This window comes from Photinus pyralis, unplaced genomic scaffold, assembly GCF_008802855.1.
Source record: "Photinus pyralis isolate 1611_PpyrPB1 unplaced genomic scaffold, Ppyr1.3 Ppyr1.4_LG4, whole genome shotgun sequence".
Classification (NCBI taxonomy): Eukaryota; Metazoa; Arthropoda; class Insecta; order Coleoptera; family Lampyridae; genus Photinus; species Photinus pyralis.
The window spans coordinates 4,983,407-4,993,926 of NW_022170511.1; the positions used below are offsets into that span (position 1 = coordinate 4,983,407).

General features: G+C 34.4%; 4 non-coding genes across 4 annotated transcripts; all 4 read left to right on the top strand.

Moving 5' to 3' along the window:
• Positions 1 to 1,429: 1,429 nt before the first annotated feature.
• Positions 1,430 to 1,522, top strand: Trnay-gua. The gene is made up of 2 exons: positions 1,430 to 1,466; positions 1,487 to 1,522. It is a non-coding gene; the product is annotated as a tRNA-Tyr (tRNA).
• Positions 1,523 to 9,991: 8,469 nt separating this feature from the next.
• On the top strand, positions 9,992 to 10,082 carry Trnay-gua. Its single transcript is given in 2 exon segments — positions 9,992 to 10,028; positions 10,047 to 10,082. It is a non-coding gene; the product is annotated as a tRNA-Tyr (tRNA).
• Positions 10,083 to 10,155: 73 nt separating this feature from the next.
• On the top strand, positions 10,156 to 10,246 carry Trnay-gua. The gene is given in 2 exon segments: positions 10,156 to 10,192; positions 10,211 to 10,246. It is a non-coding gene; the product is annotated as a tRNA-Tyr (tRNA).
• A 73-nt stretch (positions 10,247 to 10,319) lies between these two features.
• Trnay-gua lies at positions 10,320 to 10,410 on the top strand. Its single transcript is given in 2 exon segments — positions 10,320 to 10,356; positions 10,375 to 10,410. It is a non-coding gene; the product is annotated as a tRNA-Tyr (tRNA).
• Positions 10,411 to 10,520: the final 110 nt, after the last annotated feature.

Below are 10,520 nucleotides of genomic sequence, written 5' to 3' on the forward strand. Positions count from 1 at the left end.
AATTGTGCGCAAACGTGCACAAACGAAACGTAAACGATCAAAAGGAAAAAAACCGCCAAATTTGAAAAATGGGGGGCCAGTATGGAATTTTGTATTTGGAATAACTAAAAAACGACGGGGGCGCGAACGAAGATATTGGGAGCGCAAACATGCGCAAACGATCACAAGAAAAAAAATATCAAATTTGTAAACTTGGGGGGCAGTTGTGAAGTTGGCCCCCCCAAATTTGATTCCTTCGTAATTTTGAAACGGGCAGCGCGCAAACAAAATGCAATTGTGCGCAAACGTGCGCAAACGAAGCGCAATCGATTTCAATCACGAAAATTATTGCTTTCTAAAGTTGGGGGGCCAAGTTCACACAGGTCTTTGTGTACGGTATTATATGTTGATTCTGTTTTAATATTAAGAGCGTCTCAAAAGTAGCGAATATTACCCATAATATTGTAGATATACTATAACTAGGTACTATTTGGTATTTAATTACTCCACAAAAGACGTTTCAGTTATCCGGGAGCGAAATGTCCGGGTGCGAATTATCCGCACACGTTTTGAACTACTATGTACAGGGGAATTTTCTGAGATAGCTGTTTGCCCAAACAAAATGGAGTTTCTCGAACTGTGGAGCACTTTTCGAAAAACGACAGTTAGGGGGTTTTAGGTGGACCCTTGGGCCTCCAGGCCCCCTTATCATCCGCGTGCAAAACTCACTCATTCACACACTTGCGCAATTTGTCAACTTCGGGGACGAATTTGTCGGGGTTTAGGGCTATTTTCCAAAAAGGGGATGAGAAATGGTCCCAGTGCCATCACTTCCGATGGCCGTTGATAAAAAAAACGAATGTAACTTCAGCCCGGTCCTAGTTATTTTTTGTTTTCCCGTTTAGATTGGTACTACCCCAAAAGCGAATGTCCTTAAAAAAAAAGCGAATGTAACTTCAGGCTGGTGGTGTGAGTGTGCTTTGAGAAAAAGTAGTTGTTTACGACAGATAAAAATAAAGTCAGTTGTATTTGTATAGATTTTCCTTGTAAAACGGGTAGTAACAATTATCATTACCTATAAAAACTAGGTACCAAAAATATAGCAAAAGTTTTCCTATTTTCATTAATAGAAAGTCGACTTGCTAGATCAATTAAAAAATGCAAACTCCATCCCCTATATTCAATTCTGTATTGCTATGCCCACTATATTAAGTAGGTATCAACTCCCTATGATCGAGCCAATTGTAAAATTGTTTATACAAACTTACAAACGAAATTTTATTGTATTGCGAGATTTTTACAGCCTGATTTATATACATCGCAGACTTTCTGTACTGATATTTTTATAGTTTCCATCAGTCACATTCTGCCGATAAAACTCAACAAATTTTGTCAAGATCAAGTTGAAGTATTTTCCCGCTTATATTTACTGATCGCCACAATCTTTCAACCTTCGATAGCTCAGTTGGTAGAGCGGTGGACTGTAGATGCAACATCGAAAATAGTAATCCATAGGTCGCTGGTTCAAATCCGGCTCGAAGGAGTACTTTTTTACTGCCAACTTTCAAATACAAGTTAGTACATTTCCGTCGAGTAAATCTCGAAAAGTAAATCCATCACCAGCTGACAACGGCAACCGTTCAATCATCCGCAATCGGGCAACCCTTCATTCGGAATTGTCACCTTTTAAATCAGATTAAGGTTTTAAATTCCACAACGTGAAAGGTAAAGTTGGTATACTACCGAATTCAATTATAACAGACAGACGGTGAAATAAAATTGTTATATTGAATACGAGCGGACAACGCATAATAAGTCTTAAGATTAGAAGGATAAAAGTTTCTAATCCCATACTCGAAAATCGGAATTTATATTTGGACAGCATTTTTTTCTAGACTAGATCTCTTTTGAAATGGTGACAATTCCACCCATACTTTAGTTTGCAGTGAACAGAAAAGAATTACATTGTTAGGGCCGTGTTTTCTTTCTCTGCTCCCTGCGTCCAATAAAAATTTATAATTTTAAAATTGAAAGCCCCAGTACCCGAGCAGTTTCATATGAAAGTGAATTTATATGTCAAATAATCATAAAAAGTGCAATTGCAAAAACTACAAAAAGATGGGTAAACGATAACAAATCCGCAATAACGATATGTAGATTTTGCACCCTTATACAATGAAAGTGATAGAAGTACATCGCATTTCATTATCTAGGGCAGTATTTGTCTTTAGAAGCCCTTAACCAATCCTGATCATCGACCATAAAAACAAAAGGGTCCCGTGTAATAATATATTCAGATAAAAAATTCACTGTATCTCCTCGCAATTACCGCAAGCCGTACAAGTTATTTGTTTATAATTTGTTTTTGTTTACGTCTCAGCTGTCCGCTGTTTTAATACTAATTAGTCTGGCAGATGTTTTGATTGAGAGAGAGAAACAGAAATGTAATTATGAGAGGGTAGCACTTATATGGTAAAAGGCAGCGAACATTCATAATAATATTTTTAGTTGTATGCATTTAAATAACGCCAAGTTTTGAGTTTAATGGGTACACTAAATGATACCTACTACGTATTTATATATGCAAACTACTAATTAGTTTTTTCCTCGCAGCGTTTATATTTGGAAATGTTTATGAAAAATTATTACGAATGAACGGTGTAAATGCAGATAAATGTATTCTTTATGTAATATTAAGTCGAACGTGATTATTAAAGTAAAAAAGGAGGTTTATGTTATTATTTAAAAAAAAATAAGAAGGATTCTATTACTTTTTAATGAGTTTTATTTATGCAATTTCCTTTATAGACACTCAAGTTTTAATACTGCCCTCAATTAAATTACGCGAAATTATTTGGTATCCTGGGTGATTGGAATATTAAAGTACCATAACATTTTTCAAAAATATATTTTATATATACCTATATCGACACGGGGTGCTCCACTGTGGACCTGTGGCTTTATGATGTTTTTACACACCTCCAAGAGAACATGTCTCATTTATTGAATTGCGCAATAAATAACATTCTCTCCAGATTTAAAGACACATAAAAGGAATGCTCCTACTGATCTTCTTGCCGATGTAAATACGAAATGTCTTTTTTCAATCACACAAACTGTGGTCAAGTTTTTGAAACCTTGGTCTGGTTATTATTAAGGTCATCATGAAAGGTTCATCTAACTTTCGTATGGCAGTTGTTAATTTTTTTAATCCGAAGTTTCGTCTTTGCGGAACTATCATCAACTTCATTTTTTTTAAATACGGCCCTGATATTCCCATATAATATTTTTAAGTCCTTTTTCTTTTGAATTTAGTGATATAGCACTTTATCTAATCGGGATTTACGTTTTTTAAATAATTCCTCGAAAAATTCCTATTACAGAATGGTTTCAGTTGGAGGAAATGAAACATCCTAGGTAGAAAGGTCGGTAGAAGCGTTTTTCGCTTTCACTTTTTGCGTTGCATATTTTGTAATGCTTCTTTATATTATGCTTTTCACAAGCTTGCAAGAGAAACACTTGTAAATATATTTCAATTGGAGTTGTAGAATTTTGTAGCAAAATACTGAAAACAACATTCAAACTTTTTTTAACATTTTATTTCCTATAATAGGTAAGGCAGCATTCCATTGTTTTTATTTAAGAAAACAAATGAATAACGCAAAACAATTGAATTTTTTTAAATAGCAATGCACACTTGCATTAGTTCTCATTTGATAGAGATATTTTTTCTCTTTTCAATGACGTAACACGTTAGCACGCGTGTAGAAGAATTTTTTTTCGTTTCGAGTTTTTTGTGATAGGTTATGCCACTGCCTTGCAGTTAATGGTGGAAATTTTGAAGATTCATAGCGATGAAAACCATTTTACTACTACTTAATTTCGTTTTGTCTTCAAGGTTTAATAAGAATGTTATTGATCTAATTATAATAAATTTTTTGAACGGTACTAACGTGATATATTATCGAAAAGAGAAAAAAATCTATCAAATGAGCCTACTGAAACGCATTGCCATTAAAAAAATTCAATTGTTTATCGTTACTCATTTGTTTTCTTAAATAAAAACAACTGAAGGCTGCCTTGTTATGGGAAATAAAATGTTAAACAACTTTCTTATAGAAAAATGTTGTATAAATTTGATATTTACCGAGATATATGCTACCTATATTCCATACATAATGGGCTCCCTGTATTTGTCGTGACCTAAAATTTCCACGCACTTCTCTGGATCAAAGTTATGTTGCTTACACCTTACTTCACACAACTGAATGACTGATATGTCCTTTTATTCAAAAGTTTTTTTTTGTTCCTTTTTATTGGTATAATTCATTTGTTTAGAAAAGAGTTTGGATTTAACCAAAAAATTAATTGCAATTTTTTAATCACAATTTCTTCAGAATTGCGAAATTTAATTGGTCACTGGTAAAATATATACAGTAGCATAAAATTAGGCGTGCTGAAAAATGTACATTTTTGTAAAAGAAATATTGCAGACTAGAAAAATGGACATATTGTAACAATTTCGGTAACAATTTGATGACTGGTAAAGATTTTATGAAAATCCGCCCTTAGAATATCTCGAAAAGGATGTGAATGGACTAACTAACGCTTCTCTAATTTTTACATTAATAAACTATGCTAATAATAATTCAAATGGGTTGCAAAATAAATTAGTAAAAGATTTGTACAATTGATATAGGTAATTAAGGAAATTAATTATCTACCTGTTTTTACTTATAGCAAAATGTCTAGTACTGTATGATTTAATTGCGATTTAACATTTTTGGGCTTAATTGAGAAAATTCGTATTGCAGAAGGGTTTCAGCTGCATGAAATGAAACATCCTACCAGGTGAAGGTTTTCTTCATTAGAAAACGTAAGTAACAGGGGCGGACTGGCCCGGGGGGGCGGGTGGCGGTTGCCACCTGGCCTGTAGATCATAATGGCCCGTTGGAAATTTATAAGTATGTGCTGTATTTAGTTTCTTGCACTATTAATAAATTTTTAACACGTTTCTCTAATTGGGGTTGATATTAGGTTGTTAAAAAATTCTGTTTTAATTGAAGTGTTTTAGAATTTATCATTTTTTGTCGTAGCATGAAAGTGCTGAAATACAATGATAGGCGGCGCACCTCGTGTGGATTGTATATTTTGTTACTTTTAATTATCAGCTGCAATTTTAAAAAAAACTGTATGGTAATTTTCTATAAGAACATTTTTTTTCCGGGTCGATCTGAGACAATTTTTTCTTCGGGGCTTAAAAAAAGGCAGTGTATAACCTTCCTTTTTTACCAAAAATCGACTACACCAAAATTTCTCGGGAAAACACTTTTTCTTATTAATTTGGGTGCGTAGAATCCAAATCAATCCGTACTTTTTCGATCAGACTTCTCAATCAAAAGTTATAGATTAGAAACCAATTTAGAAAAAAAATTCAAACGGCTGTAACTTTTGACTAGTAGCCCAATCTTGGAACTGTTTGAAATTATGGATTCTACAGGCCACATTCTATAAGAAAATTTTTTTTCCGGGTCGATCTGAGACAATTTTTTTTTCGGGGCTCAAAATTATTAACACGTTTCTCTAATTGGGGTTGATGTTAGTTTGTTAAAAAATTCTGTTTTAATTGAAGTGTTTTACAATGAATTTATCATTTTTTGTCGTAGCATGAAAGTGCTGAAATACAATGATAGGCGACGCACCTCGTGTGGATTGTATATTTTGTTACTTTTAATTATCAGCTACAATTAAAAAAAAAACTGTATGGTAATTGATGTTCGAGAAAGGAGTACTGTTTTTGTGGTGGCCCGTAACCTATGCAATTCCACCTGGCTCTTAAGTACCCAGTCCGCCCCTGATAATTAATAAATTTATTACTTAATACCGAGAAAAAGGTATACAGGGTGGGCCATTAGTTTGTGGGTGTAAGATAGTGGGTTTATTAATGCGCATACTTAAAATTCATTGTGGGGGAATGATAGAGGACCCTTCAGGCTACAACCTAAAAATATTTTCACCGAAATTGCAATTGTTATACAGGGTGATTTATATCAAAGTTGCGTTTTTTTAATGGAACTTTCTGAATATTATTACATATTTGGTCCTTGGTTCCTTGGTCAATTTTAGTGTGACTTTATTTATTACACATGATATCTAAAATTGGTCGTTTAGCCGCAATTCGTCGTTTTTTCCGAGGTTTTTTCAAAAAGTAGATGTCCAGTAAAAGTATCACAGTTATCATAAAACTTAGAAGGCCGTGACTTTGCAGTGGTACTAATCATGAAATGTACTAACATACGCCGAACGGCTAAAGTGCTTTTGCGTTAAAAGAAATCACTCCGTCAATTTTCAAAATTTCAATAAAAGATAATTTGATTTTTTTAAATGGAACTACCAAGTTTTTTTATCGCATCAAATGTAGGATTTGATTACCTTTTTAACAACATAAGCATGTCTATATTTATCTTTTACATATTTTTTGTAATTCAACAATTTCTAATAATTCACAGTGTTTTTCGATTTTCAAAGCCTCTCAGTAATTAGTAGGCCGTTAAAAATTATAAACAATTGAAATTATAAAAAATTTCCTTCAAATAAAACAAAACAAAAACTTGAAAACGATTAAACCAAAATAAAAAGAGAAAAATAACAATTACTTCAATAAATATTCAAGACCAAACATTTGTCGATGGGTTTAGAAAATCATTGTTTGACACGACCAAGCGTATAGCTGGCGTTTCATATTCTCTTTTGTTGGTAGGACTTCTTTGCACACAGTTCCTTTCACGTATCCCCATCAGAAGAAGTCAAGTGGTGTAAGGTCTGCTGGAGAACGCGCTGGTCAATTTATAGGGCCTTGTGGACCTATCCACCTTGCAGGAAATGATTGATTCGGCCATTCTTTAACGTTTATAGCAAAATGAGGTAGGGCACCGTCGTGATGAAACCACATATTTTCTTCTATGATGCGTACCAGAACATTTTGTAGAAGAGCAAAAGATTGAATACTTAAAAACCGTTTAAAATATGTTATTCAAATTCAATTTTTCTAACACAACAATCAACAACAGAATTATAAATGCCAATGAACTAAACTGACAGATGTTATTTCATTTGATTTTGTTTTAATACTTTCAAATATGGCTTTCGTGGCTTACTATTCAAATTGATTTATTGAAGCTATTGGTTTAATTGCGAAATTCATTAATTTAATTTTCTAAAGTGGGCTATGAAAACTTTTGTTTTATTGGGAGTAAATGTTTTATCATTTGAATTGGTTTTTAAGCGCCTACTGATTACTGAGAGGCTTTGAAAATCGAAAAACATTGAATTACAAAAAAATAGGCAAGAGATACATACAGGCATGCTTATATCGTTAGAAAGGTCCTACATTTCATGCAATAAAAAAAAATGGGTAGTTCTATTTAAAAAAATCAAATTACCTTTGATTGAAATTTTGAAAATTGACGGAGTGATTTCTTTTAACACAAAATAAGTTTAACTTTAGTCGTTCGGCGTATGTTTTATGATTAGTAATACTGCCGAGTCACGGCTTTCTCAGTTTAAAGATTAGGTACTGCGATATTCAATTTTTACTGGACATCTACTTTTTGAAAAATCGACGAATTGTAGCTAAACGGCTCATTTTAGATAAACATTGAGTCACTCTAAAATTGACCAACGAATCGAAATATGTAATAAATAATAATATACAGGGGGTTCCATTAAAAAAAAAGCATTTTATTCTCCTTGAGATTTTATATTTTGCTGCAATTAACAAATTACATGATGTTTTTATTAAAAATGACATTTATTCTTTCAGCCTCCTTTCTCTCCCAAATTCAATAATTCTGAATTCATACAATACTCTGATGAACTCGACAATATGTTCATAGATTTTCCATACGCACCCAATGAATCCTTCGAATTTCAAAATTCTGATTTGGTACGCTTCGAACTTTAAATCTTTTGTATAGTTGAAAAATGAGATATCAATAAATCGATATTCCTGAAAAAGTAGGTTCAACTACTTTAATTAGCCCTTAAATTTCAAGTCATAATCATATTCAGAAAGTAAGCAGTAAAGTTGAGCGTTCAGAGTCTTGCGTTACAGAATGCAGAATCGGATCCACCTGCAACTAAATCTGAAAAAAATTTCCGGCATCTATGCGTGGTTCTGTGCAGCAAGGAAGTAGACAAACAGTTAACAGAGATATAGGTGAATATTTGATTTGGTTTAAAAAAAACGCCGATGCCGTGCGGATAATAACCGGCTACCTTTTGATCGTATCCAATTGATACAAGTTAAAATATTAAAACCGGTAAAGGAAAATAAAAGTAAGTCGCAGAATATCGTATTTATATTCCCGCCGGGGTTGTTTTCATAACTATTGGGTAGTTGTTTGGCCACGTTTAAAGATCGTGGGAGTATCGCAGGTGGCAAACGGGAGTCCCTCGTTTACTACTTTGCCTCATTTTAAATATTTAACCAGATGATTGCTGCCTTCTCGCAACTGACAAGTATTACAACATGATCGCATGATTGTGAAAAATTTATTAAGTCGTACGAAACGCGCGGCGGATATAAGAAAGTGGAATAATAAATTGTGTATGATTTAAGTTTCCAATAACGATTTCGTATTACATTTTCTCTCACTGTAAAGTCAATTGGTGGATTGGAACAACATTGCCGCTATTCCTCTTGTATAGTAGTCGTAGAAGATTAGGTCAAGTTTATTGGCCATGAAATGTCATGCTGGAAGGTGAATTTTTTCGATCTCTTTGTGCAATTACAGGATCCAATCCAATAGAATAAGTTAAAAATAGTGGGCCCTATATAGAACCTTGGGGAACGCCGTTTGCCATTTACAATTTGGACAATAAATGTCCGCGCTACTTGCACAGAAAAATTGCATGCGGTAGACGATTTATCTTTAGCAATGTCTCCATATCGAGAATCCAATTACGTACTTGGCACATTCGAGTTAAATTTATACCATTTAAAAAATGGTGAAAACATTTATCACATAAAATTGAATTGTTAGTGCGTCCGTTGCGCATCAAAAAACGGCGACTATAAGTGTTTTGAATACAGAGTATAAAGCACCCCGTGAAATTGACATCTCAATCATTTTATTAACAGCGGTACCAAAACGGTACCAAACGAGCGAGCTTGTGCGGTTTTCGTTTTGGTAAAGGTAGAAACGTTGGGATGCCCCGATCGACTTAAAGGGGGGTACGATTTCGAGGCAGGCGGGTGTTATATAAAGACGTGTTAACACCACATTAATCCGTTTCGAATGTGATATCCACAGCTGGACCGTTTTTATGGTTCTAATTTATACACCCACGCGATGGAATTATAAAAAAAAGTATCAATCAAAGAATTGCTTCTGCCCATGTAATTTAGTTGTCAGACGTCGTGTCAGGTGATGATTGTGTGCCACGGACCGGAAAGGCTTCCATACTTTTCAAGTTTTGCTAGCTTCCTATTAATCTAATTTACATGTATCGCGGCCATCGTGCCCTGTCATTTGCATTTTCTCTACAAAGACAAGGCGTCCGCGTTTCTTTTGTTATACCTGCGCGTATTAATATTAAACACGGTTGCATACATCTGGACTGGAAATATAAATGTGGGTCGTAATAAACCCACAATCAGAATGGTTTCTTCATGCAAATTAAATTACACCTGTTTACAGATTAATTAAACGCGTCTATTAAAAAAAAAGTAATGAAGACATCCTGCTCCTCTGTTTTATAGCTCAATTTGTAAGTATTAATATTGTTTATACACCAAACTGGTTTCGAAATGAGAAATTTGATTAGATTGCGAGCCCATTAGCTTGATTACGCAAGACTACTTGATTTAATCAATGTTTACACAAGAGGGTGTGCCCAAAGGGTCTTGCCGATGTACGGACATGTTTTATGAATAAGTAAAGTGCAGGTTCATTTTCTGAATTAAACATCGTGTCGAGATTGAGCGGGACCAATTTTCTGGGTATCTGTACCTTCGATAGCTCAGTTGGTAGAGCGGTGGACTGTAGATGCAATTTCAGACGGTAATCCATAGGTCGCTGGTTCAAATCCGGCTCGAAGGAGTATTTTTTTACATTTCCTTATCTTTGTTCATTTCACTGTTGTGATTATCACTGATTGACGTTGTCATTATCACCTTCGATAGCTCAGTTGGTAGAGCGGTGGACTGTAGATGCAATTTCAGACGGTAATCCATAGGTCGCTGGTTCAAATCCGGCTCGAAGGAGTATTTTTTTACATTTCCTTATCTTTGTTCATTTCACTGTTGTGATTATCACTGATTGACGTTGTCATTATCACCTTCGATAGCTCAGTTGGTAGAGCGGTGGACTGTAGATGCAATTTCAGACGGTAATCCATAGGTCGCTGGTTCAAATCCGGCTCGAAGGAGTATTTTTTTACATTTCCTTATCTTTGTTCATTTCACTGTTGTGATTATCACTGATTGACGTTGTCATTATCACCTTCGATAGCTCAGTTGGTAGAGCGGTGGACTGTAG